This window comes from Lygodium microphyllum, unplaced genomic scaffold, assembly GCF_053477565.2.
Source record: "Lygodium microphyllum isolate KBCC unplaced genomic scaffold, Lygodium_microphyllum_v1.1.10 scaffold_33, whole genome shotgun sequence".
Lineage (NCBI taxonomy): Eukaryota > Viridiplantae > Streptophyta > Polypodiopsida > Schizaeales > Lygodiaceae > Lygodium > Lygodium microphyllum.
Genome location: NW_028229516.1, coordinates 4,168,745 through 4,185,611, shown reverse-complemented (window position 1 = coordinate 4,185,611; position 16,867 = coordinate 4,168,745).

Below are 16,867 nucleotides of genomic sequence, written 5' to 3'. Positions count from 1 at the left end.
CCTGCATCTGTGCTCAGCTTCACATTCTGCTCCAAAGGAACTGAAATAGGCTTACAGCCTGTCATCCCATATTTGGATAGCATGTCCAATCCATACTGCCTCTACAAGAGCTGTATCCCACTTGGTGATCTAATCACCTCAATGCCTAAGAAATAACGCAGCTCTCCAAATCCTTCATCTCAAACTTTTGCTTCAATAGCATTTTCACATGAAGGATATCTTCATCACTGTCACCTGTCATAATCAAATCATCAATATAAATGACAAGTAGCATAATATATTTCTCTGTTTTTCTCACATAAAGTGAGAAATCTGCCTTGGAAATCTGAAAGCCAATAGTGACAAGATACTGTCCTATCTTGTCAGACCATGCTCTAGGTGCTTGCTTCAAGTCATACAAGGCTTTCTTCAACCTGCAAACAAACTCAGGATGAACAGCATGCACATAACCTGGTGGCTGCTCCATATAGACCTCTTCTTGCAAATCACCATGCAAGAAGGCATTCTTTACATCCATCTGATGTAAAGACCATCCCTTTGATACAGCCATAGCAATGACTGCTCTTACGGTTGCCATCCTTGCAACCGGACTGAATGTTTCTTCATAATCAATGCCATATGTTTGTGAATACCCCTTGACTACTAATCTTGCCTTGTATCTATTCACAGAACCATCTGCATTGTGCTTCACCTTATAAACCCACTTACAGCCAATTGCATTCTTACCTTTAGGCAAAGGTACCAATTCCCATGTAGCATTTGCTTCCAAGGCATCCATTTCTTCATCCATGGCTTTCTCCCATTTTTCTTTTCCCATGGCTTGCTCAAAAGAAGTGGGTTCTGGTTCCTGTATCACTTTGACCATATATGCATAGTGAATGGCTGTAAATCCATCATATTTCAGCCTATCCACAGGATACCTAGCTCTGGTAGACCTGCGCAAAGTAGGTTCACTCCCAGGTGCTCTCAAAACATCCTTGGTCTTCCTTACTCCAGGTGTAACAATAGAAGGAATACCCAACTCATCATCAATGCTCTGTTCTGAGCCACTGGATTCACCATCCACATAAGAGTGACCTGCATTCACATCAAACATGGGCTGATCTACCTTCTCTTTTCCTTTTCGTGATACCTGAATACCACTATCTGCATTGCTTTGAGAAGATTCTCCTGATCTCAATCTGCCTGTCCATGGCAAAGAATGTGAACCACTGCTAGAGGACGCTCCAAGTCCACTAATATTTTGTGACTGCTGCTGTGAATTCTGTGCAGCATTACCGTTTTGTGCATCTACATCATCAATCACATTTACTCGTTTATACCAGCTACTCATCTCATCAAAAACAACATCTCTACTCACTGTAAACTTACGAGTATGACGATTCCTTGCGGGCTTGTCGCATGACGATTCCTTGCGGGCTTGTCGGATGGTAAGGGACAAGCATTCAAAGTTGAGTGTTGATAAGGTGCGATTGGAATTCCGTTGGAGGCTTCAATACCTACAATTTGAAAACCTCGCGTGTGTCTGGGGTTTCACTGCTATTAGGAGAGGCATCAGTGGGTTCATTGGTGGATGGACTCGATGCTTTATTCATTAGCTCTCCAGCGCCCTTCGTCTCAATGTTCTTTGGGTCCACAACCACTTGTATCTATTGCTGTTTTCTCTGCTTTCTCCTCTTTTTCTTGGTCAATGAAGGTGCCTCTTTCAACAACTCAGGACCCTGGGCTATATCGACCGTTGATGTGCTTGGTCGGGCCTCAGCATTTTCCTTCTCTAGGGTGTCCTTATGGGACATAGCCGTGGTATGCTGAATAGCCTTGCCCGGTTGTGAGGGCACAACTACCGCCCTTTTCGGAGAGTCTAGCTTTTCAACCAACTCCCTTGCATTCGACTCCTCAGTCCTAGGCTTTAGGCACTTTGGAAGTGCTAGAGTTGCCGAGGGATTTGGTTGCGACACCTCCTCCACATGTGAACTTCTAGGGGCATGTTCCACATAGGGTATTGTCACAGCCAAGGGCAGTGACTAATGTGGTTCCTGATTGGAAGTAGTAGCAGCTAGTTTAGTGGGCTGGCTACCCTTGGTGGATTGCGGTGTCAAGTCCCTAGGGCAATCAGAAGTGGTTGTGTCTTTTGTTGACCTTTGAGCACTCATCTGTGTAGATCAAACATGAGCTGATCTAATCGCATTAGGTGGCTTAGGCATATCCTTGGGTCGAGAGCTACAGATGGCATCGTGTCCCATCTCTTTGACTGTTGGAAGCTTAGATGGAGATAGAGATTGGAATTGAGCAGTCGCCCTTGACAACTGCTGTAGTGCTTCCTGTGTCTGTTTGGGATAAGAGGGCGTAGGAGATCTAGGACTCCTAGGTGGATGTGGCACTAGCTGAATGATTTTCTCAAGGCTATTAGATGATTGTGCCATTTTCTTTGTTGAGCGAGTAGCCTTGCCATGAGCAATGTTGTGCCTATGATGTTTGTTCTCCCCTTGGGAAATCAAAGGCTCATTGGGCACTAGTGGCTTTTGTGCACGCTCAACGGTTACATATGACATCTGCTTATTAAGCATGCTAGGTTGAGGCTCTTTCTTTCGAACACTCATGTCTGGTTTCTTACCTCGAGACCTAGAGTTTCTCTTAGATCTCCTCCTGTGCTTCGTTGCTTTGGATGCACTCTAGTCTTCAATTGATAGAGGTGGTATAGCAGGGGATTTTGGTACCTAAATCCATCAGTTACCTGCGTAGTACCCTTGAGCACGTAGCAACGCTTTGGATATCCATCGCGGCATTGTGCTAGCTCTCCATCGATGCCTTCGTCTATAAGGCTTGGGCTTCTTTCGTGGTCTTCTACGATATTTGTGAGTCCAAACCCTATCCTTGGCCTTGTCTCTTGACCTTCTTGTTTCCGGCATGGCCTCACTCACTGGTTCTCGTTGTTCGACATGTGCTTGTATCAACTCTTCCAACAAGTCCTTGCCCTCGTTTGTAGGCTTGACTGTTATGTCATCACCTTCCTTGCCCTTCCCTTGAGGTTCGATGAGGTCACCCTTGCTAAAGGTGGTGACTATCCTCACACCCGGTAGTGTCAGGTGTATCCTCAGTGCTACATAGTCAGCCTCACATTTGGTCGCCCTTTTGAAGGGTCTTCCTAGGAGGGTTTCTTTCCTGCAGCTAGCACTTTTTGGAGGAACATGAAATAGGATAGGCAAGCTTTTCGTTTCAATTGTCGCAAGGATTTTGCACTTCCCTATGAGTGCTTGTGGGTGTCCCCCATAAGGGCTAAGAGTTGCACTAGTCGGTGTGAGCTCTGGTTGGCCGAGTATGGTCCATGATTCATAGGTCAAGATATTAAAATCTGCTCCTTCATCAATTAGAGCATCAATAGTATGCTCTCTTTTTGCGGTGAGTTTGACCCTAAGATAAGCAGGTGGTACTATGTCTTCATCTTCCGGGTCTTGGCTTGTAAATTTAAGCCTTCTGACAGATGTCCTTGAGTTCTCGACTGCACGACCAGATGTGGATTCTCCACTGCTGTCTTGGATCATCAATGCAGTGCTATTCAAGGTACATCTCTCGTCAAGAGTGTCAGGTCTAGTCATCTTGACATTTGTAGCTTGCTGATGTTGCATTTCGCTCTGACTAGACATGGTATGAACACAATGTCTTTGTGTTCTCGTGGTGTGGCCTTTTTGCCCTTGATGGCTAGATTGTCCTATTGAGGTTCTAGGGTCTCTGTTTGTCTCTATTCGGGTATGGGCTTTTGGCTACTCTTTTGTAAGTGAGACTCCATGCTGGTGTAGAGCCATTACTTCACTAGGGTCCAATTTGGAAGACCTGTCACGGCGCGCATTTTCTCTCCAACCTACTCGGGGGAGGTGCGAAGGGGGCAGAGCCCCCTCTGCGGGGGTCCGGGGGGGGCAGTCCCCCCCGGCCCGCAGGGCCGTTACGATAGACGCCATATGCAATTTGGAGGACCGTTTATAGCCAAATTTTGAACTACGTGCTCTAAATTTTAGCCCAGTTATGGATCTGTGATGTGCCTTCAGCTCTACGTAGCCTTAGGGGTCAATCTCGGAGTTTAGATGTATCAAAATTTGTGTTCTAGACATGTGTCCGATTTTGACAGTTTTCTGTCCGATTCTCAGATGTCCGATTTTCAGGAATCCGATTATCAGAATCCGACGTCCGATTTTGGGTGGGTCCGATCAGACCAGTGGTCCGATTTTGGTCACGTCCGATTCTAGGAGTCGGATCAAAAAGTGGTCCGATTCTGGAAATCGGACCGGACAGGGTGGTCCGATTTTGAGCTGGTCCGATTCTGGGACTCGGACGGCCTGGTCCGATTGTGAGTGGTCCGATTATGGATTCGTCCGAGTGTCCGAGTCGGACGGATTGGTCCGAGCGTCCGATTCTCAAAATCGGACAGGTTGGTTCGAGTGCCATGTGGCACGTCCGATCGAGATGGTCCGATTCTGGGAATCGGACAGTCCGACTCCCGAACTCGGGTGGTCCGATTCTAGGAATCGGACCACAGCGAGGTGGTCCGAGTGCGTCGGCAGCGGGCGCGATTCTCGCGCGTTTGTCTCCTCCTCTCTGTCTAGTGCATACAATCACCACAGATTTTCTAGATCTAATCAGGACACTTATTGGAAAACACCAGACTCACCTGGAGCAGTACAAATCACCGACGCCTAGAAATCGGGGCAGCGCTTCCTCGTCCTGTGAACCAGAAGTTCTCTCTCTCTCTCTCTCTCTCTCAAGGCAAACCAAGGAAATGAGGTCTGTCCTGGCCTCCCAGACCTCTTAAGGTCCTTTCCGAGCACCACAGAACCTCATAGCTAGTTCCCTGTCCTTGTCTCACCCAGAACTTGAATCTGGTCCCCTGTTTCCCTGTTTTAGCCTGTTATACAGCAACAGAAAACCCTACTGTTTGCCTGTTTTTTTCTTCTTTTTCTTTGTTTTTTCCTACCCTAAATGCATCCAAATCACAAAATAAATACCTATACTACTCCATTCCACAACATAAATCTATGAAAGCAACAAACCTACTTGCCAAGGAGATCGAATACCATCTTCAACCCCCTCGCTTCCTACCTATCTACCTCAAGCACCGGTTCGGGGGAAACCCCTTACTTTGATGCTCGATTCGCAGCGCACAAGCGCTCAACGCTTGAATCCGTTGTCCCGGCAACGGAACCAAAATGTGGGAGCTTTCACTCAACCGCCAAGACCCACGGACCGCTTATTGTTTCAAGCGTTCCAAGCCGAGCACTAATGGCTACCTCTCACATAGCCGACGCGCCATCCATATCTATGGGTATAGTGAGCTTACCTTGATGCCGTTCGAGTTACCTCCTCTCCCGCGCACTCCGGTAGCTCCACGATCCAAGTGCAAGCTTCAAGAAAGCTCCATCCTCAAGCTCCAAGCTCCATTGCCGCGAGCAAGACAAGAAAAGAGAATAGAAGAGAAGAAGAGAGGAGAAGATGGAGAGCTTCTCCTCCTCGGTCCCTTACCCTCACACACTCACTCCCTCACACTCTCACACTCCCTCTCTCAAGCACAAGCTCAAGCAAGCAAGAACAAGAAAAAGAAGAAGAAGAGGAGAGCTACTTTTGGCCACACCCCAGAATGAGCTTCTCAAGCACAAGCTCAAGCAAGCAAGAACAAGAAGAAGAAGAAGAAGAGGAGAGCTACTTTTGGCCACACACCAGAATGAACTTCTCATTCACTTTTCAACTTTATATACAAAACCCTAAATCCCTTTTGGGCGGTCATCCCCTTTTTCCCCTTTTTACATGGCTGGCCATAGCCTAGGCCCTTTTTCCCATTGTCCTTCTATCTTCCTAGCTTCCTTTCCACCGCCCGTCTACATTTACAAATTGCACGGGTGAGAGCCCGGCGCTCTTTTACAAGATTTCAGGGTGCGCCTTTTTATTTTAAAATGCGCCTTTCCCCTTTTGCCTTTGCCTTGGACTTTTAAGGTTGCCCTTGCGCTTTTGGCCTTTTCTCATTTTCTTTCTTCAGTCGGGCTACCTTTTTTCCGCCTTTGCCCTGCGTCTTTTCCACTTCCTTTTGCTTTCTTCGTGTTGGGGTTAACACAAATCTTTTTCGTTGAGCATGGCATGAGATACCTCTCCAATATGCATGTTTTTCCTTTCTGCAATTCCATTTTGTTGTGGGGTATGATTGCATGAATATTGCTGCTTTATGCCATGCTCTTGCAGGAACCTTGCAAACTCATTTGAGAGGTACTATCCCCCTCCATCTAACCTTAGGCATTTTATTTACAGGCATGTTTCTTTTTCAACCATAGCTTTAAGAGTTTTGAAATGCCCAAACACTTCACTTTTCTTTTTCATAAAATACACCCAAACTTTTCTGCTATAGTCATTAATAAAAGTACAAAATAATGACAGCCTCCAAGAGATGCAGCTTTAGTAGTCCACACATCAGAGTGGATTAATTCCAATGGCTTCTTACTCTCTTGAACATGTCTAGGAAATGGTTTCCTTGCCTGTTTTCCAAACTGACAAGCTTCACATACCTTATGCATTTCTGCAACCTTGAATTTAGGCAATCCTGCAACAATATTTTGGGCCTGCATTGATTTAAGTCGCTGTACATTAACATGACCAATGCGTTTATGCCAGATATCAATATCTGCAACTACACCGGTCCCATATGCAAACATTGCTGCACTCAATTCAGGCATGTCTGCATCCAATGTAAACATTCTGCCCTTCTTCTTTCCTTTTGCTATCAAGCGACCTTTATTTTTCATATCCTCAACAAAGCATCCATGAGGATTAAATCTGACCTGCAAGCCCTGCTCAACCATTTGACCAATAGAAACTAGATTCTTGGTGATATTCGGGACATGAAATACATCGGACAGGTATTTCTTTTTCCCATCCTGCATAGACAAATGAATTTTTCCAATCTGCACAATAGGATGTGCAGTATCATCACCAGTCTCCACAAATCTTGGTTTTTCCATTTTCCTTGCATCCTCCATCCATTCTGCATGACCTGTCATGTGGTTTGATGCACCAGAGTCAACATACCACACATCGTTGCTTTCTTCTACACTTGTCACAGAATTGTTCATGTGCTGCACCATAAACAAATGCTCATTTCTGTCATCACCCTATCTACTAGAAGATGCATAATTTCCTTGTTGTAGTTTTCCATTCATGATGTCATTCTACTTTTTATAGCAGTCTTTAGCCATATGACCCATTTTACCACAGTAGTAGCATTCAACATTACTGTTTGCATTTTGGCCTCTTTGCCATCCACCACGACCTCTTTGGCTCCCCCTGCCTCTAGAGTTACCACGTCCTCCTCCATAGGATTGGTTTTCTTGAGTCTGCTGCATATTCTGATTTCTACCACGGCCTCCAAATCGGCCTCCTCTACCTCTGCCTCTACCTCTTCCAGCATTTGAGTAGAAGACAGTTTCTTTTGAAGTTCCTCCTGAAGAAGATGCACCACCATTTCTTTGCTCCTCAGAAATTAAAAGAGCAATCAACTCCTCAAAATCAGGAAATCTTTCACGAACTGAAATGGATGTCCGAAACTGTGCATAATCCTTTCCTAGACCATTCAAGGTCACAGAAACTAAATCATCATCTTCCACTGGAGACCCAATGGAAGCAAGTGCATCTGCAATCTTCTTCACCTTCATGTGGTAGTCATTGATGCTCATACTTTCTCTTTGCACATTATGCAACTCTTGCTTAAGCTGCATTTTCCTTGCTTGCGTATTTGTGCTATATATTTTTGACAAAGTATCCCGTGCCTCCTTTGGCATACTTGCATCCTGAATATGCACAATCATAGAGTCTGAAATACTGATAGACAGCCAGTACATAACTTTCCTGGCTCTCTCATGCCATGCTTTAAATGCCTGCATTTGCTGTTGATTGGGAACATTAGGAAGAGCTGGTTCTTCTTCATTTCCTGCAACAAATTCTCAATATCCCTTTCCCATAAGGAAATTCGTCATTCTAAACTTCCATGCCTGGAAGTTGTTCTTGTCAAGCTTTTCAGTTACAATCTGTGAAAGAGAATCAGACACCATTACAAAACACTGCAAAAAATTCTGTCACTGCAAAAAACACAGCTTCACCCTCACAAGGGCATATCTGCAAAACTGACGAAAGTGGTATTTGACCGCACAGTCACTTCCTAGTGACGATTTTGCATATACAGGAACCAATGATGATTCTGTAACTCCCAATGTCTCTGCACACAAGCATACGATGCAATTTCTGTGGTAACTTTTCACCAACCTGTAGAACAGTGGTCGCACAGCATAAAACAGGGCTTTTTCTTGAGTGCGTGCAGAAAACTTCCGCCTTCAAAACAGGCCCCGAAATGGCCTCAAATCAAAAAAATAGGGTCGCCGAGGGCTAAACCTCTCCCGCAACATATACTACCCTCTTGCTTCACCGCGAAGGGCCTCTCAACCTGAGACAATGCACTCTTGCAATTTCTGGCTATGCTGCCTGCAGAGATCTGCTCCCAAAACAGAAAATGAAAGCAGCACTGCTCCTCTTACCAAAACACCGCGAGCTTGGCTTGCTTTCTTGAGCTCCTTACCACGAACAAGGCTCTGATACCATGTCAAGATTATGGGAGAGAAGGAAGGAGTCTCACTTGTAGCTTTCTTGCTTGCACAATGGGGGAATACACACAAGGGTGGAGGATGAAAACAGTTTTCCTCTTCTTAGTTGTGTAAGCCAAAAGAACTCTCATACAAAGAAACAGAAGAACCCTATATATGGGTCTCAAACCAAACTCAACTAACTAAGGTGGCATACTAACTGAGCCACAAACTAGGGTAGATAAGGATAGCTATCATGTAGCTATTATTCATGGGCGGTACACCAACCGTATCTACAACTGACAAGTCGGTGACATAAATGCACAACGGTCACCTTGGCATATCACGAGTGGAGCTCGATATCTCAACAGTATCATTACCATCTAACACTTTCTTCTTCCATGTGCCTTTACCTGTAACACTTGTAAATGCACCTAAAGATGTGGGACCACTCCTTAGTCTACAAACCAAGGGCTAACTATAAATATAGTACCAGATGATATTTGTGGTCCACTAAGGCTCCATGATTCTTGCTTTTCTATTTGTACAAACTATCATGATTATCATCATTATCCAATGCATCACTACTAGAGGCATACTAACTACTCATCTCATAAAAAATAACATGTGTGCTTACTCTAAACTCACCTATGGCATGGTTATAACATAGATACCCTTCATGCTCTAAAGAGTACCTAATAAAAGTATATTTTTTAGCCTTTGGATCAAGCTTCTTTTGTAGCTCATCTAGCACATGAATATATGTAGTACAATCAAATACTTTCAAGTATGATACATTGAGCTTCTTGCCTATAAAGCATTCTTCGAGGTCATTCCATGAACTGCAACTATGGGCATTCTATTCATAATATAGATGGCAGTATGAACAACTTTAGACCAAAAATGTTTTGGCAAATTCTTTTAAGCATCAATGCTCGTGCAACTTTTGCAATATGCCTATTTTCCTTTCAGCAATCCCATTTTGCTATGGAGTGTATCTGCAAATAAACTATCTCTTTATCCCATTAGACCTCAAGAAGTCACTAAACTCTTTCAAGAGGTGATCTCCCCCTCCATCTGACCTTAAGCACTCAACTTTCAAGACTATTTTTGTTTCAAAAGTAGCCTTGCAAGTTTTGAAATGCCCAAACATATCACTCTTTTCCTTTAGAAATACACCCACACCTATTCATGCTCACATCTCTATCATGCAAAAAAGATTGTCTGGCCTGCTTACCAAACTGACATGATTCACATACTTTATAAAATTCTACAACTCTAAAAGAAGGCAACCCTATAACCAACCCTTTGGAGGTTTGTATTAATTTCAACCTTTGCACATTTGCATGTTCAATATTTTTATGCCATAATTGAATGTCTGCAACTACTTCTTTGCCTTTAGCATGCATAGAGCATTCATAGCAAGAATTCTAGTATTTAAATATGATGCCAACTCTACTTCCTTTTATGACCAACTTGTACTTGTCATTAAAATCTTCTACAAAATAACCTTTGTATTAAATCAAACTTTCAGTTCTTGCTCTACCATCTGACCAACAGACACTAAATTATTTATGATGAATGGCACATGTAATATATTTAATAAACTCCTTGTCTAACCATTATGCAAGAACAAGAGAACCTTTCCAATGTGTGAAATTGGGTGGCATGAATCATCACCCATCTACAAATAACCTAGATTTTATAAATCTTACATCTCTCCAAACCATTTAGCATGGCTGGTCATATGGTTAGATGCATCTAAATCAACATACAACATACATCATCATGTGTCTTTTTTCCTATAATAACATTCATCATATGCAACATAACAAATAGACACTCATTTTTATCTTCTTTTTGTCATGAAGACAATGCAAAATCTCCTTATTGCAATTTACCACTATGGATATCATCCTTCTTAGTTTAACACTGGAGTATAACATGACCTATTTTGCCACAATAATAACAATCAATACCAGAATTGCTAAAAACTCTATTTCACCATCCACCTCTTCCTCTAAAGCTCCCCCTACCTCTAAAGTTTCCATGGCCTCCTAAAACCTATATTGCACTGAACTATTGATTTAACATGCATTGCTGGTTATCACCAAAACATCCCATGCACGACCTCTGGAAGAGAAATTGCCGTGCACTCTTCTTGAACTCGAGTAAAATGCTTATACATGTTCATCACTTTTTTTAGATGATTCACCTTGAAATTGATCTCTTCAATCAGTGATCATGAGAGAGACCAACTCATTAAAATTTGAAAATAACTTTTACGCATGCATAGAAGTAACAAACAACTTTTAGGCCTCACATTATTAAGGCCACCCAAAGTAGAAGAAACCAAGCCATTATCATCATGCATTGCATCGATAGTTGATAAGACATCTGTAATGCTTCTCACTTTCAAAACATACTCATTTATAGACATCTTCCCCTTCTTCAAAGTTTTTAACTCTTGCTTGAGGTGAATATTCCGTGCCTTTGTATTTACTAAGGATATATTCTCAAAAATTATCCAACCTTCATGTGAAGTTTCTACATTTGTTATATGTCCCATGCAAATAGCCAAAACATTACCTTTTTGTCTTTTATATTATATTCTTTTCATGCCTTTAATTGTAAGACTACTTAGCTCTGGCTATTTTTCTTCACATGAAACAAACTCAAAGAGGTCTTTTTCCGATAAGGAAGTCTACCACATAAAATTGTTTGTAATGGATACTTGTTCTTGTCCAACTTCTCAATGATGGGTTTCCACTATTCTCTTCCATGATTACAAATTGATATAAAACAATAAGCAAGTCTTCTACAACCTTTTATAACAAATGTACAACATAGCAAGCAACCTCTTTCATTGACTACTCAACAATACATGTAATATGCAACATGTTTATAGATGAAACTTGTGTTTGCTTCTCGAAAAAATATCTTAGAACTTACGTATTTAAAGTCTATAACCTATGAATCCACTTTCAGTCGATAAACCAAAATCTCAATATACCTTGAAACTGCTATTCGCAGCCCTACAGGTCTAAAACAGGGCTTGAAACAGTCTCAGATGGCCAAAAGTAGCACAAATGCCCCAAAGGCTCGATCTATAAAATATACACTACTCTACTCGCATATACTGACTCACATAGCAATCTAATATTTTTCTTTGCCTTACTTCTAATGTCTGCATAAGCACTATCTAAGAGAGTGGAAGAATGAGAGAGCTTCTTACTCATTGCTTGCCTTTTCGAACCCTTGCTTCTTCTTCTTCTTCACTTCAGCCTTCAAAACTAGCCTCTCTTAGCAATGACACCACTTTAATACCATCACGAATCATGTGGTGAGGAGACTTGCTTGAACTGCTACACCAAACACACACCGTATACACAAGAGGAATCTCATTCAAGAACACAAGAAGAGAGATGAAGCCCAAAAAGTTCTCTTCTTGGTTTCTTCTTCTTTCATACACAATACAATGTACAAAAAATATTGATAAGATACAACATTAAAGAAGTGATCTACTAAGTCAAACAATGCATAACTGACTATACTAATTGATTGGTGCTATAAATATGCTAGTTATTCTAGGTAGGTTCAACAAATCAAATATAATAAGTGATGATTTAGTGGCCATACGAGGATCATAATGACCACTGATGTGCTAAGTGTAGACATGCGGACCCATCTAACCAAGCGGTCCATCATCAATGTCTGCATGTGTTGAGCTTTCCATCTCAAAATTTTATACATAAGGTTAGGTTTAGATTTTCTTCCTATAAGTTAGGCGCTCTATCCAATTTTTGGGATCTTAGTTGGTTATTTTCTCAGGTTCTTTTTAATTTATACATATATCTTAGATTAATTAGACCATCTCTACCTAAAGTGAATAAAAGACTTATATCTTGCAACTTCACATTGTTTTGCAAATATTTCTATTGAAGCCCAAAATATTTTATAATTTTCATGAACACAAGATCAGATCTCAAATATTGTTACAAAAGTAATAGTGCAACCCAAATAGTTGTACATTGTGGATGGTGATATCTAAACTAGTAATGCAAATTTTTTTAAATATCCTCCTAAAATAATTTTGGCAATTTTTGTTTACATGATTTTACTTGAATTTCATCGTTCTTCATTGATGTGGCTAAAGAAGAGGGCAAGGGAGTGGCACATGGAGAGGGGGAGGGGGGATGGTAACATTGCCCCGAGGGAGAGAGAGAGAGAGAGAGAGAGAGAGAGAGAAGAGTAGTTTATTATCGTCTACGGAGGGCCAAATTATGACCCATGGGACCTTTCCAGATATACAATGATTCTCCTCCCCCATGGTAGGAAAGGGGTAGCTACGTTGAAAGAACGATCTATGCAGCATGGTTCTCTCGAAAGCGTAACATGCAGGTGATAAGAGCCCCTAACTTCAATATAGGAGTAGTGGTCAAAAACTGGTGAAGTGGCCCCTGTAAAGGGATATCAAAGTTAGCTCGTATGTGTGCATATGCTGGGCATGTCATAATCATGTGCTCCTCTGATTCTACACTCTATAGTCCACATAGCTTGCATAACCTTGTCTCTCTTGCATGTCCACTCCATGCACTTGTCTCGATCAATAAAGTGTGTGATCGAGTTCGAAGTCGTACAATACTTCGTCTAAATACCACTGAGAGTGGGTTGGATATGTATGGCTACGTGTGTGTCTCTGCTTGCATGTAGGATTCCCAACATGATGGATAGATATGCACACTGTAATAAGCAAGTTTGCCATTTGCTCCCTTTCTTTGGTGTTTTGCTTGATACGCTCGTAAGAGGTCTAATTGAAATGTTTCCATGGATATACTTTCATATGACATATCTAGATATCGATCCACTCCCCACCCTTTAAACCATTTTTGCACATCCAACACCCATCCTGTTGAAAGCAATTTACTTTTTCACATTTTTTGTAGTCATGTGCTAGCATCCAATGCCTATTTGGGGAGCCTACTATCATCCATTTGACGTACTTGGGTGGCATATCTTAGTACTCAGATCATAGCATGTACCTCAATTGGCCGACGGCCAGTTTTCAAAAGCATAAGTACATATAGTGTGGTGCAATGCCCAAATTTCTACGAATAAAAGCTTTTTGCAGCTTCTCAATGTCATTCCATGCAGATGAGGAGATGCTCCCCCCCACACTTCCACTCCATATAATAACATCTACAGAACATATGCATAAAAAACATACAGTATATTTTCTAGTATTTAGTATCTGTACAGTTACAGTCATTTTCAAAGTGATAATACTTGCTTTTCCTTGCCGCTAATCACCACTCCACACATGTATGACATTTGTGGTTTGCAGGTATCTCAATCCCCAAGTATTTGAAAGTAGATACTACCCCTATAGATTGTCCCACATAATGTACTTTTGGTGGGGTCTTTGATTGCTTGGTGCACACATCCATTAGCTTTGTTTTTTATACATTCACCATCAAACCACTATCTTGACAAAACCATTCAATAATCCCCATGAACTACTTTGTACATTCCCCAATATATGTAAAGAAGACCACATCATCTGCATAAAGTAGGAGCAAGATGGAAAACATACCAATATGCGGGCGTTTGACTTCCTCTTCATTCATAGCCGTGAGAAGTATTTCCTCTAGCTTATCAATGCATAAATCAAATAATGTAGGGGAGAGCGGGCAACCTTATTTGACTCCCATATTACTCTCAAATACTTGTGACAGCCCATTGCGACCTCTGAGGTGGCACACCACTCATTGATATATCCTGTAAATTCCCATGCGTAGATCATTTGGGACCCCTAATTCTTGCATTCATTGCCATAAGCCAACTCTTGGTATGGTGTCAAAAGCCTTCTTAAAATCCACAAAACAACAATACAAGATTGCTCCCTGAATTCGACTCTCATCCATAAGCACACGTAAAGTAACCAAATGGTCTATGATGTTATGACCAGGGCAAAAACCTGCTTGTCCATAAGCTCGTTTGTTATTACTTTCTGCCCATTTACTCAATTGCATTTCTAGGATAGTGCTGAATAGCTTTGCCATGGCTGAACTAACCATAATCGTGTGGTAGTTTGTGAGAAAATTGCAATCTCCTCCTTTACACAATGGTTGTATCCAATTCTCCCACAGTTCTTGGGGAAAACCATATGCAAAAGCATGATGTATCACATGCAACATAAACAGTCTTGTCTCCTTTGTTGTCCATTTCAACATCTCTTCATTCAACTACAAAGTATCACATGTTTTTCCATTAGCCATCTTGTTGAGGGCTGCCTCCAACGTTTCTAAAGTGAACATAGCACTAAATGGCTGCATGTGTACATCACATTTGATGGGTTGTACCCCTTTATTCATGTAAAGTTCTGTAACATACGATAACATGTCAACATTTGTAAAATCCCCCATAACATTTGACCATTTGGTTTGCAATTTTCTCCATACTTGCCTTGGACATTTCTCAAACTCCCTAGCATCTTCACTTTCTTTGGCCACTACATATTGTCATTGCTTTTTATGTGTGAGAGCATTATATCATTTTTCCGCCTCACTTAATTCTTGTCCCTTAGGGAGGATTTTCAGCTTTCTACATGTAGTCTTACATTCATCATCAAACCATTTCTTGCATGGCAATCCTTTGACATTTTTGTGACTGCTCTTTGGTTTCCCAAAAACCTCTATAGCTATATTTAACATTGTATCTCTTAGATCAGCCCATGTGCTCCTACTAAGATTGCTCATAAGATTGTCCAGGTGACCAGCATATACTTGTTTCTTGTCTACATCAATATGGAATGCACCATTACCTACTGTGTCCCTTACATGTCCTACATGGAGGAAAATATCAAGTGTCAAGCCCAAAGCTATATGATCCGATTCACCTAATCAGAACTCTTTGATCATGCATAAATCATTCATGTGTACCATTGCATAGTCTACCACATTGGAACCTCCACTACCTGAGTTGCATGTGTATCCTTCAGTATCGGGGAAACAATTCATACCATTCAATATCGGCATGTGCAAACCATTAACCATATCCATCAAAGCACATCCATGAGCGTTAATGTCTGTATCCCCAGACTATCTATACCAACGTGCATCTACATCCACAATCTCTTCATTGTCTAGCTCATCACGTGCTATGGGCTGAAATTGCATACATCCAGTATGCGCATTTAAGTCACCTAAGACCATCACATGTCCTTGTTGCATATATGTGCATGCATCCATACTCAAATCTTCAAGAGCTTCTTGCAAATCCACTTCATGTCGTGCATAGAAGGGGGACTCCTTATGTGGAATGTAATATCCTGCAATGTAGATCGATGTAGTGTGCTTGAACATAATCCATATGTACCGCTTATGTGTAGTCTACTTTACATACATCAATCATTCCTTCCAAATGACATTTGTATATGCATGTAACTCCTTCTTGCCCTCTTTTTCCTACATGATTCTGATATGCGCTATGAATTATGTTCCCTGGGATATCCAGAATTCTACATGTCTCTCGCTCCCGTGTCTCAGCAAGGAACATAATGTCAACATCACCAATCATAGCATTAATGCTTTCACCTTTATGCCATGGAAACCCTCTACAATTCCAAAACAACACCTTCACAAGCTTGCAGCTCCCATGGGTCACGCATCCCTATGCATCCTTTGAAGTGTTATCATCACTAGATTTCTTTCGCTTATTGTATTGCTTCCGACGTTCCTCATGTTGCATGGGGGTGCGATTCTCGTTTACATAAAAATATGTTCCTTTGAGGTATACTTGACTACTTTCTAAAAGTATAGTTCTCTTACCTGCATCCAATAGAGTGCATACAATGGCTCTTGCCTTCCCATCATCTTTCTTCTTGCCCATACGTCAAGCACCAAAGACAAGTACATTTGCCATGGCAAAATGCTTACCAAAAAAATCCGTGACTTTTGTAGTAAGAGACAGTGCAGTCTCATCATCTATTTCGGGAAATTTCCAAATAACCAGGTTTTCGGCCCGCTTTTCTCTTTCTTTACGTTCACGTGCATCCACATCATTTGCCACTACATCACCACCCTCTCCATGAAGTATAGGCATGTCTCCATTTGGGGAGTATGTGCTACTACTCCGGTCCATGTTTTTGGTGTTTCCATGTATGTGCATGTCGCCATACTCGTTTCCAAGTCTGTGATTCTCTTGGCATGTTCCTTCACAATTTGTTTCATCTGTGTATTCTTGATTTCCAATGCTTGACA